We start from the raw sequence: 19,247 nt of genomic DNA, 5'->3' as shown, positions 1-19,247 counted from the left end.
ATACAATTTGTTACCAGTTGATAAATTTCCTTCTATCAAGGCACTTTGGGGAATTGAAGGTAATTATACCAAATTAATATAAATTTATGAGATGGAATGAGGGATAAATACTAGACTAATAGATTTCAATCTGATTTTATAAATTAAAATTAGTCCAGACCAATGCTAAGTGAGAAAAAGGAAGTAGGGAAATAAAAAAAAGAAAGTTCTCAAAGCACAAGCGCAGTGATATGCAGTGTTTAATATGCAGTGTTTAATATGTTTTAATTTAGTGGACAATTTAATTTTAATTTAATTTAGTGGTTGAAGGGAGGACAGGGGAATGGGGAAAAATAAGAACCAAGATATATCATGTAAAGGTACAGATTCCCAATGATGAATGTCATCATATTGTATCCTAAAATGTACCAATAAACTTAATAAAAAAATACAGTAATTTAGTGGACATGTGCCTTCTCAGTTCTGTAAGCTCAATGGATTTTTAAATTTCAGTAAGAGAAAATTTTGTGATAGTGGTTTCAGAAGAGGAAGTGAATAAATTGGTTGTTGAAAGTTTTGACTCCTTGAGTACTTGCTGGGCCACCAGGTCTACCTCCAGACCATTTTTTGTTTGTTTGTTTGTTTATCTTCTTTATGACAGTGATGAAAGAAAGTTAAATTTAGTAAGCATAAGACCTCAGCCCCATTAACTGTCCTAGAAAATTCCCACTGACTCCAAATGTGTGAATAGAAGGTTATGATTGTAGGGTTCTTCTACACAACCATAGTTTCCCTCACCAACAAATCAGTGTCACTTTAGCAAAAAGTGGCACAACTTTGAGGTTTGTGCTGCAAAAGTAATTGCACAACTACTGTGATATAATGCAAAGCTCATGTATAGACTTTCAAACCAGATAAAGCCAAGTTGAAATCAACCTTGCTCCTTGAAATCATGTGACCTTAAGCAAATTAGGTAGCTTTTTTGAGATTCATCTGTAATTTGCTGTAAATAATATCAGTTATGCCATATACCTTTGAAAAATAAGTGAATTAAATAAAATTAGTAAATTTATAATACTTGGCACATAACAAATTTTCAGTTAATGTTTATTTTACTTTCTCTTCTACTAAAGCCAGTTTAAAGTATACTGGGAAGTTTGGGAAAAGAAAAAAAAGATTCTAACTGGAGATTAAAAATAAATTCTTTTTGGAGGGGAAAATGTTCAAAATAATTCAGTTTATTTGAGATTACTGATATTTTGCCGTTTCTTTCATGATGATTGCATGATGTACAGTAATTTTTTTCTTATTGGATAATTATTAAAGAAAAATACATATAATTTATATAAACACACTGCATTTATTTTAAGTTAATTAAAGATGTTACTAATTTGGCCCTATTATCATTGAGCATCTCATCTCCTGAAACGAACTAGAAGCATTCTAGCTGTATTTCTCAGTACTGAATCCCTGGTAGATGAGAACAGTATGTCATTGGCACTTGCTCGACCGAGTGATCTACCACAATAAAATGCAATTGGGGAAATTCAATTTCAAACCAAGTAATTTATTTTTTGTTATTTTGCTGTTGTTCTCTAATACAAGGTATGGCATGGATAAAAGAAATACAGATGACCTAGCGAAAGGATGATTATTCTATGCCTTAGTGAGAAAAGTGTACTGTTCCATGAATTCTGCATCTGTAACCATCAAAAACTTGCATCTTTAAGAACATTATCAATATGAGCCACACCCTCCCCCAACTTCTTGGCAGAACTCCTCTGGGGCTGTCCTTTTGCCCCCTGGAGGTAAGCCACCATTAGCACTCGGCTGGCCATCCTGGAACAGCCTGAAGAGGCACTTTTGCTCATATTCCCAGCAATCACTTCGTATTTCTGGTTTAAGCTTCCTGGAGTCGGTTTGTTACTATTGGACTGAGTGAGATTCCTCACTTAGGGAAACTGCGGAGAAAATGATCTGTCACAAGGTGCCAGTCAGCACCACTACCAGTGTTTGGTAAGGGGACCTAATTTTTTCAGGTGAGTCTTCTAGGGTCCACCAGGCAGCAGGGGCTGCTCAGCTGTCTCATCCTAGCCCATGGATATTGCAGAGAAATGTCACTGGGGGAATAGCAGGAGGAGCCCCGAGCTTTCGCCTGAGTCTTTTCTGTGCTAGCTTCAAGGGACCACAGCGTCTCCTGTCTCTGGCTGCAGGAAGGTAGCAGTATCTGCATTGTTTTAGGAGACCGTTAATTTGTGGGGCTAGCTGAACTTCAGTGTTTGCTAAAGGAAAATCACTTTAGTGTAGCATAGAGCACTGTAGATTAATGCTGTAGTCAATGAGAATCTGTGTACTGCAGAGATCTGTTTTGATGACAGCAGCACTTATGGCCTTGTTTGGTGTCACTGTTGTATAATGTTGGGCACTGCAGGCTTATCTGCCTTTGATTTAGAATGCAAGGACCACAGGAAATTGTATTGAAAATTTTGTATTTTGGTCGGATTTTTTTAAATTTTGTTGTGCCACTTACTGGATTTGCTGCCATTGCTATCTGGAATTTAGTGATTTAATGCTAGTAGCATTTATTTAACCATTCCAATGCTGCTGTTATTATGTTTTCTGGGTTTCTGCAGTTTCTACTTCTACATAACGCTGCACTCAAGAACAGGTAAACCTTACTCTAATGTTAACCCTATGGATAAATGTAAAAATAATGGAATTTATTATTTAATTATCCAAAGGGTAGGATATTGAAATGCATCATTTGGAATCTATCAGTGGAGTATAAGGAATATTTTGCCTTGAAAATGGAAATTACATAAATATATTATTTTAGAACACAGTAATTATGTAGTTGCATTATATGAAGCTTATTCTAATATTTTAAATGTGTATGTAAAGTGCATATTAATTTGTATACTTTTTAGTATTATATTTAACTCTCAGCTTGGTCTATTCAACTATACAATTAATTCAGAAAGTATATATTTTTCTCTGATTGATCAGAGTTTTTCCTGATTACTGCATTTTCCTGAAATTAGAATGCTTCACAGTTTAATCTTCTTAAAAATAGAAAGATACAGGTTTATATAGATTGTTTTTTTCCAATGTTTAGACAAAGGCTGCTGAGGCCTAGTTTCTCCTGATCGGCAGTCCTGATTACAGAGCATATCTGTGGAAATCCCTGGGAGACCAGGAAATCAGGAAAACTGTTCCGATGAGGGGGACAAAAGGAAAGAGGCACAGTCGTGGGGTCAGAGACCTGGGTGTGCTGACCTTGGGCGGAAGAATAACTGCCCTCTTCTGACTCTTGCTTCCTTGTTTCCATTCGGCCCTTTTGGAAGAGATGCCCCTGCTCTCAGTGGGGATGGCATGAGGTTTTTAAGGGGCTGCAGATCATCTGATAACAGTGTCATTATAAATGTGCAAAGGAATGGTTTCTTTAATACAGGAGGGAATAGAACTGTCTCCCTCCCCCTTACTTGTAGTGTCTTAGCAGCTGAGGATTTTTGGAAAGGAGATTATGGATTTTAAAAACTTACCCTAGTAAATTTCTTGACCCCATTGTAACTCCTTTGCCACATAGGCACTGAGCATTTGCCTTGTCCTGTCTGAAGGGAGGGAGAGGGGCTGGGGAGCAGCCCACAAGGGCCTGGGTGGGGAGGCACAGGGACTTCTGAGCGCCTGCCAGGGCCAGGAGCTCACTGGCTGTTTCCTTGCTCCCTTTCAGGGTCAGTGGGTGCTGCTGAGGCAGCTGAGCTGAAGAGCTCCTGCCTTCTCTTCTCAGCAGATGCCTTCCAAGAGGTCCATGCTTCCTGAGGGCAAGCCCAGCATCCAGGGGATCTGAGGCAATTGGGAAAGCAGCCACCTCCTTCCTAGTCACAAACAGGAATCAGATTCTTTTCTGTCACAGGCTAGTTAGTATCATAAATCTAGACTGATTAAATGTGCTCCTTAGTGAGAATAAAATTGTACATCAAAACATGCACTTGAAGAATGGCTGATCACTGCTCTATGATGATGATCAGCAGTCTTGTGTTCATGGTCATACTTACAGTCTTCCTAATAGTAGAGACCCACCGTTATAAGAGCAAGACTGAGGCAGTTTTGGTCGTGCTTCCACACATGTGCCCTCCAGAGATGAAAGAAAGACAATGAGTCTGATTTTTCTCTTGAGCACTGAGGAGCCAGTCTGATTTATAAACCCTGCACATACATTTATAAAGTCAATAATTTCATTAATAAAATGATTTCTCCATTATTGCAAAGTTTTTTCCCCCTCTACAGAATGCTTAGTGCATGAAATCTGTTCCTCACTTCCAGATACATCCAGATCGGAATAATCTGTTTTTATCCACTTCAAATTTTTATTTTTATTTCAGGATTATGATTTCTAACAACTTAGATTATAGAAAGTTTTTTTTTCTATATTTTCCTTTTTAGCATACATCTTTGAAATTGTGGCTCTTGGCAGGGAAGATATATTACCACATAGGTATATAGTATTGCTCCTCCTTATTCTATACTAAAGTATTTTTATAAATAGGATTTATTAGAGTCTTGATAGTGCATGAAAGTGCTTTCTGAGGTGAATTCCCTTCCCCTCAGTATATGTTCACAAGGCTCATTTTCTCTGGGTATGGTTTCTTGATTTCCTAAGTGCTTGGCTTAAATAGGGATCTTTATGAAAGCATACTGCTGAGGCTGAGAATCCGCAGGAGAGGATAATTCCAGAAGCTAAAGGGAAAGCACTAAGCCAACATAGTAATATCTCCGTATGAATCACTCATTCATCCAGAACCTTGTAACGATTTATTCTGAATCTGAAAAGAGATCATGAGTTCTTCTCAGAAATAAAGGCACTGATAAACTTTGGCAGAAAAATACTTATGCACACACAAGTTTACCAACAATTTTAAAGAATGCGTGGATCCCTGTAATCTAATTATGGACCCTGTAAAAGGCTTGCTCAACTCAGGTTGAATTACTTACCTGACAGGTCACAGCAACAAAGTACTTGATACTCACTGGTGGGAAAGTCCTGCGGTTAGTCACTGACCTCAGCACCAGCTTCCACTTGCTCTTGCTTGAAAACTACTTTTAGCATTTCTATTTTCACAAGCTTTGCCATTTCATATCATAGTAAAAAAAGTCTACCTGAAGCTGAAATCTCCTGAAGATGATCATTAGATAACATTGTCATAAGCAGAGGGATTAGGAACGATTGAGTTTCAACAGTCATGTAAAAATGCTTTTTGAGCAAATAGGAGATTGTGCTTAATATGGAGCTACATTGTTTCATAGGTACCCGAAGGGCTAATTAGGGCATGTTTCTACTCAGATTGGCTGGTAAGAGATGGTTTCTGACAGTAGGCTTCTTTGACAATGTGTCATGATGCCCCAACTTAGAAGCTAGTCTTGGTTTAGAGCAGATCTTTAGTAATAGATGTCTCTCTGAGAAATTTGTTGTGTTCTATGAGAGTTTACTATAATCTGAGCTATCCAAAGAGGACGTGAAAGTCATGGAAAAGTTGAGCATACGCTAAGAGCCCCCCCGAGTATCTCTTTAATGTGAAAGGCCCTTGAGAGTATGGGTGATAGGAATATTGCTGGGGAGCTTTTCCTTGAAACTGTCTCTTTGGAACTTCCTATACAGGGTCTTGGAGACCATTATCTTTATTCTTCACATTTTTCCCCGGCTGAGTTAACAGAGCCACATTACAGTGAGTGTACTTTTCAGGCTTGTGAACTAAGTCCACATCTAGATGTTATGCAGTGATAATTGTAGGTTGGAAGATCTGCGGTGCGTGTGTGTGTGGATGTGTGTGTGTCCTCAAAACTATTAGTATATCATTTTGAAAAACAAATAGAACTCTACTTTCTTGGCAATATTTGAAATTATAAAGGCTAGCAAGACACTCTGTTTCAGTGTTTTTACCCTTTTGTCGTGATTTAAGAGGACATTAATTTTGGGAATGAAAACCTCATTCATCTCTAGAATTTGGTTCCCGTATAGAATAATGTATATGTGTTTATATTAGCTTTGTATATCTCATCATAGCCATTGCATCCTGGAAAGATTTTAATGTGAGTTTAGATGTAAATAAATAATTTTCCAAGTTAAAAAACCAGTAAGTAATGCAGAGTGTTCAGGTGAATGTAATATTTGTTTTCCCTTTAAAATTTAGTATTTAGGCATAAGATTACAGTTGAAACAATGACCTTAATCCAAATTCCTTACAAATATTTTCAAATGTGAATACCAGACATTTTAGGCCTAGAAGTAAACAATGATACTTAAAATGAAAATGAGGTTGGGGCCAGGGATTTAGCTCAGTGGTTCCGGCGCCTGCCTTTCAAGCGGAAGGTCCTGAGTTCGATCCCCGGTACCAAAAAAAAACAAACAAAAAAAAAAAAGAAAAGAAAATGAGGTTGAGTTAAGAAGGTGTTATTGGCTGGCTCTTTTATTTGAAAGTGGAGATCAGTCATATAGGTACAGAAAAAGATGATATAGATATATAGATTTTTAATATTTGAAGTTATAATACTGTCATAATTTGGTATTTCTTGTGGGTTCCCTCTTTCTCAAGATCAACCTTCTTGTGATAAGTAAAGTATTTTAACTAGTTTTGATTGATTTTTATGATAATCAGGTACAGTGGAATGATAATTTGTGTTAAGATTGGTGGAATCATTAGATCAATCTTACACACGCAAGTTAAAGATATTACTGTCTTTGTGATTGTTATTACGCTGTATCTCAATTTGGAAAGGTCTGTTGTGGATTTGTAAAATTTGTACTAGAAAATGAATATTAAAATTATTTTTAATAGCACCGAAATAGTATTTGATTTAATCTTTCAACACAATTTAAGTTCAGATTTAATGTCACTTAATATATTAAATATCAATAGAAACAATATACAACTTCAATTTCTTCCCTAAATATCTCCTAATTTCACATCTGAATGCAGTTACATAATCCTCTAGGAAAGATAGTTCTATTCACTTGCTCTGCTGTTACATAAGCAATATTAATTTTGATGAAGGATCCTTAGAAGATAGTTTGGCTTCTCTATGTAGGACATTATGCATAGAACGCTTAACCTTGTGTTTCACATTCTGTTGTAATGTGTTTGCGAAATGCCAGAATAGAACATACAAAGAGAGAAAAGAAGAATGAGTACTTGCAAAGCATTTAATCTATAACACATGATGACTCTGAAACAATCTTTAATAAACAGCTGCTTATGTTTTTGAGTTTGGTTGCACTGATGGAGATTGGTTTTAATGTTGGCATTGTAAAAACTTAGCTGCCAATCCCCGCCTTCTGGATAGTTGAGTTTTCTGATGTACTGTTTGCTGAGTAGCTAGTAGTTATTGATATTAGTTAACATTAATTTAAATAAACGTTCTCATCTGGATTCTACATTTTTCTGCTCTTTTCCTTTCATATTAGGAAGGCTGCAATGGAGATTTTATCCCCGATTTCATAAAATTTTACATATCATCATTTTTATTTGTCCAGTGTGTAGTATTCTGACAACTGTGCTGCCCTTGCATCCAGTGCGTGCATACACGGTTATTTGGACAGTTTAGTTACAGTGTGTTCATCGTGGTGTTAGTTAGTTTGATTTGTTTCTGGGTATTATTTTGCTTAGTTTGCCTGTCCCCTTTCCTGTGAATTCTCATTCATGTCAGTGCTCATGTCTGCCTCAACCTTTTTGGTCTCGTACAGGTGCATTTTCAAGAGCTGTCTTGGGTTGAATACCAGAGAAAATCATTTATGATTTTGACTGTAAAATTAAGAATGAGAATCCAGTGAGTTTTTTGTAGAAATAAAGTCCAAGAGCATATATTTTGTTATATATTTGCCAGATGAGTGGTTTTTTTTTTTTACTTGTTTTCCATCTTTTGGCAATATTCTCAAACAGGTTAAGGTAACTTGCTGTCTACTAAATTCTGCTATTTATTCTATATTCTAGATTAAATTCCATTTTAATTATTTTCCATTCCATTAATGATACTTTGATGGGTGAAAACAATATAGATTTTAATGAAAATGGAGTTCTAATAAATATACTAAAGTATGTTTGTACATATTTAGTCTCATTTCAATTCCTCCTTTAAAACCTACCTTAATACCAAAGTGATCTGACATAGTTACCAAAATGTAAAGATGTGGCCCACTGTAATAAATGCATAGAAAAGATTGGGTAAAACCAAGGGTAGAGTATGAGGCTACATACTTAATCATGAATATTTTAATTGCTGTGCTTTGAGAAAAGTGACATTGGTACCAAAATGTACAGTATCCGTAACACTCCAAGAATTCAGGTGATACCAGTTCTTTCTGGTGTTTACCAGAGAATGATATCTCCCCTGCCATTTCATAAGGAAGATATCAGCACTGGTGGCATGATCCGCATGATTTGAGCAACATCAGCACCATGCTCCAGATGCTAACATGGCTTGATGTCGTTGTGGTGGTGACAGAGAATGAAAGAAATGTGAAAGCTGCTGGGATGAGGGTCTGTCTAGAAGTAGTATAGTTCAGGTGCATGATTGTCTGATGGAGGGGATATTTTAGAAAATCTAAATTGGTTTACTGCATACTCTTCACAAAGACCACTCTACTTTACGGATCTAAGTTGAGCATTTCAGAAATATCGAGGGGCATTGTAATGAAGGATATAATCTCTGATGTGTGCTTGGAGGTAGGGTAGTTCAGAGTGGCTGCTCACAGGTGAAATAGACATGCTGGGGATAAGATTACCTGGCTTTCCTGTATCCTAGGCCATCCCGTGTTTCTCAGGGCCACACCCATGGCAAGCAGGGCAGCCAGTGTTGGTTGGGTACTTTCAGACTAGTCCACTGAGGTGTCCTGATTTTTTAAAGTAATATTTTTGGCCTGAAAGTTTAATCTAAGATGAAGATATTTTGAAATCACCATGTTTGAAATTTTTTTTAGATTTGTTCATCCAAATATTAAATATTTCTGAACTCTGGAAAATAATAACCTTTCTTGAGTCTGGAAGTTAGTTTTTAACCAACCTTAACTTGGGTGGCTTCATAATAAATGTATATATACTGTACTATCTATATGCATTTGTGAATGTTACTTCTTTATTTCTTTTTGCTTTTGTGGTTTGACTTACTTAAACACCTGCTTAAATAATAGACTTCTGTCGTACAGACTAGGAATGCAGTTGAAAGGACGTCATTATAAAACTTGGCTACTTTTGCAGCTCTGCAGAGGTTTAGACCTGTGACCTGGCAGTGTTTTGCAACCTAGTTTCTTAGAGCTGTAATTCTGAAGGTTTGTCAATGTGAACACTTTGCATTTTTTTTCAAGAACAATGATGAGGCATAAAATAAAATGTTCTCCAAATTTCTATGCCTAGTAATTTCCCATTGCCAGTCAAGGAATTTCCAACTTAAACAGAAAGTATTGTTATATATCTATAAATTATTTGTTTGCATAGCCCAAATAAAAACAAAGGAAAACCAAGAATTAAAAATAAAATACGAGAGGCTGGGGATTTAGCTCAGTGGTTTCGCTGCCTGAGTCGCAAGCACAAAGACCCAAGTTCGATCCACAGTACAAAAAAAAAATATGATTAAAAAAAGGAATGCAAAAAATATTTACAGTAAGTTGCTTTGAGGCAGCTCTGGTTTCAAAATATTTATTTTTATTACCAAAAATGTTTGCTAGAATGTAAACCTATTTTCTATGTTTTATACATTAAGGATATGTTTTAAAATGATCAGTTTCAATACCTCATAATTTATTTTCTATTTTGTTCTATATACCTTAAAATTCATCTTTATTATCATTTGACTATTCTTGTTATTTATATCATTAAAGCTATGATACTGTACAGATCACCATTTTTTTCATTTCCATATCATTGGGCATGCAGAGGTGGATAGAAATTGATTTGACATTTAGAAATCATTGCAAATTAATGCTGTTTTGCTAGAGTTGCCTGGGTCCGGATAAAGACTAGCATTTTCCTTTATCAAAGATATTTCATCTAGAACGCATTCTTATAATGTCTCTACTGTGAACATACCCAACACTACAATTTCTTAAACCTGTGGTTAATATCCAGTCCCCAAACAATGAAAGCAAATAAACCCCAATTTTTTCCACAGGGTTTCCTGGCTGGTTATTCCGAGGCTTTGCACGTGACAGCCTGTTCTCCACGTGAATGGAATACTCAGTGTCAATGTGGAAGCCTGGTCAGTTGGAAAGTTGCAGTAAAATATTTCCCTCATGTGTACAGCACTTCCCAAATTCTTACTTTTGAATAAAAATTCGTATTTATGAAGATTCATTGTGTTGGAAAAAAGAGTTTCTCTAATATTGTCAATTTTGTGATTTGTTATCCAAGGCACCTTCCTATCTGTATGTAGATTCTGGGGGAGAAGTTTCTTAGTAGGCCCAAGGCTGTCATCGCACATGAAATTTATTCCTCTCCAAATGAGTGTATATGGAAAGCTTTTCATCAAGTAATCAATGACCTTGGAGACTTTTCCTATGTACATTTTTATTGTCACTTAATCAGATAATATAGTGCATTCTCGATTTCCTGGAGACCAAGAACATCCTTATTTTATAGTTCTAAGGCATAGAGTTGTGTGTATGTGTGTGTGCATGCATGCATTCGTGTGTACCTGGATGTGTGTATGTGTTTTGTTGGTGTTCAGAGCTTTCAGAAATTTACTTATCAACGTTCTCTGTGGTCCAGAGAATCGGGGCCACACAGAGGTAAAGAGTAAGGAAGCCAGTGAGCTTTGTGATGTTCGAGAGTGTTTCCAGACCCTGAGCCTCGAGTCTGTGTAAATTTATATCGCTTTTTAAACTAGAAAAAATTAAACTGATAACTAATCTTTACTATCATAAATACATTTTAATTTCTCAATGTCTATTAGTTTATTTAAGGTAATTTGAACAAAGTTTTCTGTGTTTTCTCAAAGCCTCCACATCAAGGGTGACCCGTTACATATTTAAATTTACAGTGGTTGTGTGTTTGACACTCAATCCTAAATGAGATGATTTGGATAGTTTAGTATAAACTAAAAAAGGGAATCTCAGAAAGTTAGTAAGCTTGTGACTTACTACAATATAAATACCAAACATATCAAGCAACTAATATCTCTGCTAAGTAATTTTTAAGATGTAATGGAGTCTAGTGAAACATTGTCAGGGATGAATAATCAAGATAATAATTAATAGGCTATTTATAAACAAAGTCTTCAACATTTTTCTAGGTATTTCAAAGCATATTTTGTAAATATTTCTGATATTACACGTACTTTAGTAATATAGCTATGTAATCATAAATCCGGTCTCTAACACCATGATTTTATATTTTTCATCTCAATTATATAACTAATTATAAATTAAACTTTATTTCTAAAGTTCTTAATGTTCACAAAGCTGATGTATCTCATTTAATTCCCATGAAAGTTTTGTGAGGGAAGGGGCATTATTCCCATTTTATAGAAGAGAAGGTTATGGAAATGAAGAAAGATTATCAAGATAATGTACCTGATATGCAGAGTTAGGTTTAGAGTCATAAGTCTCTTAACTGTAAGTACAGTGGTCATTTTGCTACATAATAGCTACTGTTCTAGGTTTTATAAGAAAAAACAGTTATGAATATTATAAGATATAACAATGTTAGTAGAGAAATTAAGATATACTGAGACTAATGCTTCAAAAATGTAAACTCTGGGGTGGAAGAATATATTTGTCATGTTACATGCTAATGTATATATTTTTAGTCTCTAATGAAAGTTTGAATTTCTATTGCTTCTCGGCCTTTTGGCTAAGATCAAGTGAAAGTTTGAATTTCTGTGGTGCTTTATAGGGTGCGAGGTGCTTTCATGTCCATATCATTCCACCCTTGAAGAAGCAACTGGATGCTATAGTAGCTATTTCTAGAGTTGGAGATTATCTGAATGACTGAGCTCAGAGCTCATCCAGAAATTTGATTCTGAGTCCCATTTGGTCTCTTTATAGATTTGTGTGGTGGTAGTTTTGGCTTCTCAAAAATTCACTCCCAAATCCATCAAACAATGCTTATGACCAGAAAAGTACCACCTCTACAAAAGACTGTCCCTTTTGTCAACAAGCTCCTGACATTCCTTTCCTGTGCTCTAAAACAAAGATCCTTCAAGCAAATACTTAATCATTTTCTGGAGGTTGTTCAGCTGTGGAGATTCTTTTGATCATAAATCATTTCTGAAGTTAAACATTTTAAAAATAATTCATTAACATGATACACCGAAGTTGATGCATTTATTTGAATCAACTTGGTAAATGATAATTCGTTTTACTTAAATTGTCAGTTATATACCAAAGAAAAAGAGTGGTGATGTTGGGTCTGTGATAGAGTATTATGAACAAAAGAGAGTTTAAAAAAATGAGAAAATTTTAAAACTTTATTGGGGTATAATTTATATACAGAGATATCAGTACATACTTTTGTATGCAATTTAATGAGTGTGGAGAGAAGTATACATCCATGAAGCCAGAATTAAGTTCATGCCAGAAACATATCACTTCTAAGCTTCCTCCTGTCCTCTTTATTATTGTTTTATTTTTTATGATAAGAACACTTGACATATCCTCTTAGCAAATTTTAAATACTTGTTAATTCTAGAAATTGTGTTGTACAGCAGCTCTCTAAGATATGTTTAACTTTGATAACTGAAACTTTACACCTTTGACTAATAACTCCCCATTCCCTCCCCCAAACCCCGTGGAAACTGGCACTTTATTCTCTGCTTCTGTAGGTGTGACTGTTAGATTTCTCCTGTCGGTGGGATGCTGTGGTTGGCTTCCTGTGTGCTGGCTTGTTTTCCTTAGCATAGCATTCTCTGGGTTCATTCGTGCTGTTACAGTTGCAAAATTTTCTTCTTTTTGCAGTGTGTGTTAAGTTCACCCTTTACCATTGTGTACACCACATTTTCTTTGTTCGTTCCTTGTCAGTGGTCATGTGCGCTGCCTCCAGATCTTGGCTGTAGTGACTAGTGCTGCACGGAGTGCAGATACTTCCTTGAAATCGATTTCAGTTGCTTTGCCTGCCCACTCCAGAGTAGTATTGAGAAGTGGTATAGTAGTTTTATTTTTAATATTTTAAGGAACTTCCTTCAGTGACTTTACAAATTTACATTCCCATTCAAAGCTCCAATCTGTCCCCATTTTCACCAGCATGCATCTTTTTTTCTTATTACAGCTATTCTAACAGATGAGAGGCAATATCTTGATTTGAATTTGCTGTGCATTTCCCTGATAACTAATGATGTTGAGCACTGTTAGTGGGGAGTGCAGCTGTCATACAAAGCAGAATTTCTAACATGCATTTGGAGAACAACCACTACGATGAATCCCAAATACCCGGAGATAATATAGTTTTTCCTAGTAAGGGTACTTTTTGGTTTTTGGTTTTGTTATTGTTGCTGCTGTCCAAGACCAAAACCAGAAATTAGACTTTGAGTTACTTAGAATCGTTGCAGAGGTTCTTGCTGAAGACAATGGCTTGGAGAAGCTTTTTCTCCTCCGCTACTGAAGTTCATACAATGTTTGCCATCAGTTGTAGTTGAGGAGTGAAAACTGGCACAGATTTTGAACAAAATCACCAAAAAGTATTTGGGTAATAATAATTTTACTGTGGTAGAAACTTAGACTGATAGTAAATTATGTAAGATAATAATTCAATTATGAAAGATAATTTACTGATTTTGCAATAGTATGCACAGTATTTCATTGACTAAAAAAGCTAACATTGTGCAGATTATTGGATCAATGATTAAATTAGATATTTAGCTTCTGTTTTATTTTGATACCTAGAAACCAAATTGTCTAAAATAATTATTTATTTCTTATTTGTCACTGTTAAGTGAAATTAGGACTTTTAGGATTTTGCTATATAGAAAATTATTAGTCAAAAGTTAGTTACACTATTATATATAATTGCAAGTGAACACACTTTCCCTTTGCAGTCAAAGAACTTTCTGAAGTAGATTTCTAAAAATAAGGAAACTACTTCAAGTGGAATTTTTTGGGGTTCTTTTTGTACCAGGGATTGAACTCAGGACCTTGCGCTTGCTAGGCTGGCGGCGGAACCACTGAGCTAAATTCCTGGCCCTCAAGTGGCGTTTTTCACATATTAATCCAGAGTTAAGATGTTATCTCTGTTCTTAGATTAACGTTTGATTCCTGTCTATGAAATGTCTTTCTCAGATGAATGTCCGTGTAAAAGGTAAAAATGAGTCAAAATGTATGCTTTTATCACAATATAGTACAAAATGATATTTAATTCTAGTGTGGAGGCCATGGAACTTCATATTGAAAATACTTTATATCAATTTAAGAACCAATTTTTAGAACTGAATTGATTGTTGTGTGTAGATACTGCATACATATAGTAAAAAATATTGGACATATTTTTGTTCAGTATTTTTATTTGTGTATATGCTATGCTGTAGTAAAGTAGTGCAGGATTCATCTAATCTTATTTAATATCAACACATGTCCTATTATAGAGGACTTAAAAAAACAATAAAAGAGAAAAAAGAAAGAGGTTTAGGAAATACCTGGGAAGAATGACTCTCTCGAGTTTTGGTCTGTTAAATTTATATTTTTGGGTGAGAACAGTTTATTCTATGTAAGAAGAGCAGTTCAGTTTTTGAGATAACAAGTAGCATGATTATGGGTATGTATTAGAAATTTTTGAGTTGCTAAGAATCAATCTTAGAATTGTTATAAATGCTGTCTTTCTCATCATTCATTATAATGATGTTAAAATGTGCTGTGTATTTCTTCTGGAGATGCACAAGAAGTTCAAATTTTGATGTAGCCTTTGCTGCACGCACATTAGGTATGCTCCACTTGGGCAAATATAGCTGTCAGGTAAATTATTAAATATTTAATACATGGAGTTAGATGTTTTTCTTACAGTTTAATATACCTGTTAAACGCCTATGTCACTTGGAAGGTATTTTGTTCTGCCAACTTTTATTGGTCTTATTGGACTCATCTGTGCTTTTGTGTTTTTGTGTGTTTTGTGTGGACATCAATAGATAGAAAATTTTAAATCATACAAATATATACTTATGCATTGCTACATACTCTATAGTGACCTGGGTTTACGAAAAATGAATTCACTTTACAGAAGACTCTTGTGTTGTTTAGCTGACACGTTTTATTTGTTCACTGAAAGTACATTTTGCTTGATTTGTGGAAATTCTGTGCTAAGTTTAATTTGCCCATTTTTTCACAAGGTGTAGGGACCAAGTCTGTTGTGAAATTCTTCACAAAAAAAATAGGCTCAAAAGTACAATGCTTTTATAACAAGCCTGGTTATATATTTGAGCCATTTTAGCAGACTCGACCTTTCAATATCCTTTCTGATTCTAAATTAATGAAATAATAAATCAGTTCCTTTACAGTTACATTGAATATCTGAGGCAATATTTGTATTCATTACACAAGAAAACACCACATATTTATCATTTTGAAACGATGCCATCTGGAAGTCAATATGTTTAATCATATATTAGAAAAGTAATAATAGAATTTTTTGTATTAATAATATACTTGATTGGGAGTATTTTATGGTTTTGTTAAGTATTGCTTCTTTCATTAATAATACAGAAATGTGAATTATAAGGACAAATTGGAGTAGTAAAAAATTCAGTATCTTTCAAAGCTAGTAATTACATGGGTAGAGGAAACAAATGTTTTAAAAAAACGTTTAAATTTTAGTATTTATTTTTATGTCTTTAAATGGTATTGTTATATTTTAGTGAGTGATAAATCAAAATAATGATGAGACCTATTAGAAATTGTTTGGAATATAAATGAGGTGTAATTGTGCAGAGGACCATAGTATTGATTATACTCAAAGCAGGGTGTGAAGAGTTAACCCCACAATTGGCTTGTTTATAGAAGTGAGTCCCCTGAAGCCTGTGTGCCAAGGTCAGAGTAATTTGCACCCAAATTCCGTCCCTACAACTTAAACCTTCTGATTAAAAGGACAATGTTTTTTGGTACCAGGGCGCAGACCCGGGACCTTGTGCTTGCGAGGCAGGAGGCAGCACCCCTGAGCTAAATCCCCACCCCAACAGTGTTCTAATTACAACCATATATTTTGTCTATTCTGTTCCTAATTTGAGAATGCTTTGTCTTGTCCTTTACAAGCCTTGTTTACATTAATTTCCATAGAAACGGCACGTAGCTTGCCTTTACTCCAATTGATTGCCAGTAAAAGTCAGTGCCTGGAATTGTCCAAGACCTTTGTCAGTCGCACTGGCACTGGTCATCCTGGCTCCCCGCTTTCACTCTCCTAGTTCCGTCTCTTAGTGTATTTATTTTTCAGGCCTGCATCACAGACTGGGCATCACAGACTTGTATTTGTAATGGGTGTAGCAGCTGGACCACTCACCCTCTCACCCCACTGCCCACGCTGCTCTCCCCTGGCTGCCCAGCCCCCAAGCGGAGGAGGCTGCAGTGTGTTGCTGAGGAGTGAGGAGTAGCTGAGCCCCGAGTCCTGAAGGGGCAGGCCAGCTAGGTGGGCTCTAGGAAAGGGGGTCACCACAGGAGGGCCAGGCAGACATCTGTGTTCCAAACGGGGCTTGTGACGAGGGCTTGTAGGTCACTGACTCTCCGAGTCCAGGGATGGCACCAAGCCCTCTCCAACACTGTGCCCAGATGCAGAAAGCACTGACCTGCTATGCCCCCCAAACCCGTCTTCCGACATGCCTTTTGCACCCCTCCCATTAGGACAGTCAGGCCCCTCCCCCGAGATCACCTATTTCTTTCCTCTAGTCCTTCGGGGTCCCCAGCCACCTGCCCAGGGGTGCTCAATACCAAAACCTAACTAAAGGGGTCTTTGGTAATTGGCACCCAATTTGAGGTTAATGCTTTACAGCCTACTTTGGGCATAATCAATATTACAGTACTCTGCATCTCCCCCTTCTCTGTTTGAAAACAGCAGCTGTATCTTTTTATTTTTATTGTGGTCCTCTGCATAATTGTACACTAAAGTATGAACAAGTATTATATGCTAGATTATGGAGTGTTTTACATTTATTTTTATTAGCAGTATTTGGTAGATGTGAAAAATACTGTGCACAATTAAAATTGGTCAAAAATTGTTTTTTTACTGACAAATTTGTGCCATTTAAATTGTCAGTGGATAGTGTGAAAATGAGTATTGGCTGCACGTTGAAATCTCTTGAAAAAAATGTATCATTAGATGCAGGTATTCCTTTGTTTCTGTCTGTCTGTTCAGTAGTGGTTAAGTTGCACTCTCCACAAGATAGTTGATTACCCTGCCAAGCTTCTAGAGAACAGGATACCAGTGCTTGAAAACATTGTTTACATATGAAAATTGTGCACAGTTCACCAGTAGCACCAGCTCGTGGTTCTTTGCCTATGAGGAGCAGTTTTTGCACAGCCAAATATTCACCAATTATATGTGTGCAGACACTCAGAACAAAGTGAGTGAAGCATGGAGCTGAGCCACCCTGTGGCAGGGCATGTGAGACAGAGGAAGACCCAAAGAGCACAGGCTTTAGGAGCTGAGGCACATTACTGAGGGAGGCAGTGACCTGTTGCTATCTTGGAGTTGTGGAGATGGAATGTTGTTTTTTCTTTTCTTCTTTTTTCTTTTAAGAGTTGCTGAAGCAGTTTTCACTTTAAGAACAATTTTTCTGCAGAGAAATACAATCCTCCTCTCAAGTATTGCAGTGGTCCTCTTAACATCACAGTGTATCAAATCCAGTCAGAATTTGAGAAGTTCTCAAGCCTTATTACTAGGTATATGAAATTTTAGGGACAGTGTTTTACAAATTACAAGAATCATTTTTTGAATAATAACATTTGTGTTAGTAATGTTTCAATTTTAATATTTTGTGGGCTTTTTCTTTTGGGAGGAATTAGCTAGAACTGCTTCAAGAATAACCACATGGTACTTTACAAACAGTAAACACTTCATTACATTCCACTAATTGAATTGGTCCAATACTCTAGAAGTGTATAATCTTGATGTTAAGCTGTATGTACATTTTAAAGTATGTGATTATGAGAGAGATAATGACTAAATGTAAAATAATTTTTAAGAGAATAGCTTTTGGTAGTGTAATCTCTGATATTAACCCTTGCATACAATGTATTACTGTTAGCCACATGAATATTTGAAGAACACTTCAATATTTATTGTAATATCTGTAACATTTGCTTTCAGTTATTCTATGATATGTTAATGGAGAAGAAATAATTACAAAGAAATTAAATTGCATGGGTTTTTATGCCTGCAGATTTAAAATATTTTAAAAATCATTTTCTATTGTATTTATTTTATAGTACCTATACCTACCATGTCTGTTTATCTATGAAAAATATAGCTTGCACAGGTATAAGCTGCACACATTTTCTCAAAAGCTACCTAGCTGTGTAACTCACCATTATCTGGCATCCTTTACTTTCTTTCTTTCTCTTTGGAGTGCTATGGAGAAAAACATCCCTATTGAGTAAATCTGATATTTAAACTATAAAAGGTCATTTATTCCCCCACTTTCCCTAACACACCATTCCTTCATAGGTGACCTACTTTTTCTCTAGCCTTTTATTCCATGCAGATCTTGAAAGCACTGCTACTTTCCTTTGAAATGTTTCTTTTTTCCCTCAGGTTCTTTCTTTGGCATTAGATTTTAATTTAAAAAGATAAAGTTTCGTTAATGAATGTGTACAAAGTCAGAACTCTTTTAAATTTTTTATGGCTTTAGCAAAGTTGGTGAATACTGTGGCATTTGTATCCACTCTTTTGCTAACAGTTATTTACTCATCACTAAGTTATTAACACATGTAATGTTTTCCAGTTAATTAGGAATGATAGATACTAGGGAACAATTTTTAAAAATGTGGGTAGAGTTCAGAAAGTTAGAAACACTAAATTTTAACCCTTATTCAGTTCAATGCATGCAATTTTAGCCACCACCACTAGATGGCAGCCTGTAGCATGTTCTGGAAGGTATTAAGGGTGGGAAGGGCGGATCAGCCCTGTTCTTTCCTGTTTGTCAGTATTTCAAGTCTGATTTATAAGAGGAAAAGGTAGCTCCTTTATTGTATGAAGTACATTTGTAGCATGAATTCATTTAAGTGACTTAGTTCACATCTTTGCAACATAGGTGTCTATGATTCTGGGATCTACATACTCAAAATGATAATATTCTTAGCACTTTATAAATTC

General features: G+C 35.8%; 1 protein-coding gene across 1 annotated transcript in view; it reads left to right on the top strand.

Annotated features, from left to right (window-relative positions):
• The window catches only part of LOC101706220 (regulating synaptic membrane exocytosis protein 1), a 137,862-nt gene that overhangs the window by 24,388 nt on the left and 94,227 nt on the right, over positions 1–19,247 (top strand).

This window comes from Heterocephalus glaber, unplaced genomic scaffold (assembly GCF_053883595.1).
Source record: "Heterocephalus glaber isolate CG9 unplaced genomic scaffold, H.glaber_assembly_v1.0 deba00000594, whole genome shotgun sequence".
Lineage (NCBI taxonomy): Eukaryota > Metazoa > Chordata > Mammalia > Rodentia > Bathyergidae > Heterocephalus > Heterocephalus glaber.
This window is presented reverse-complemented; position numbering and strand designations above follow the sequence as displayed.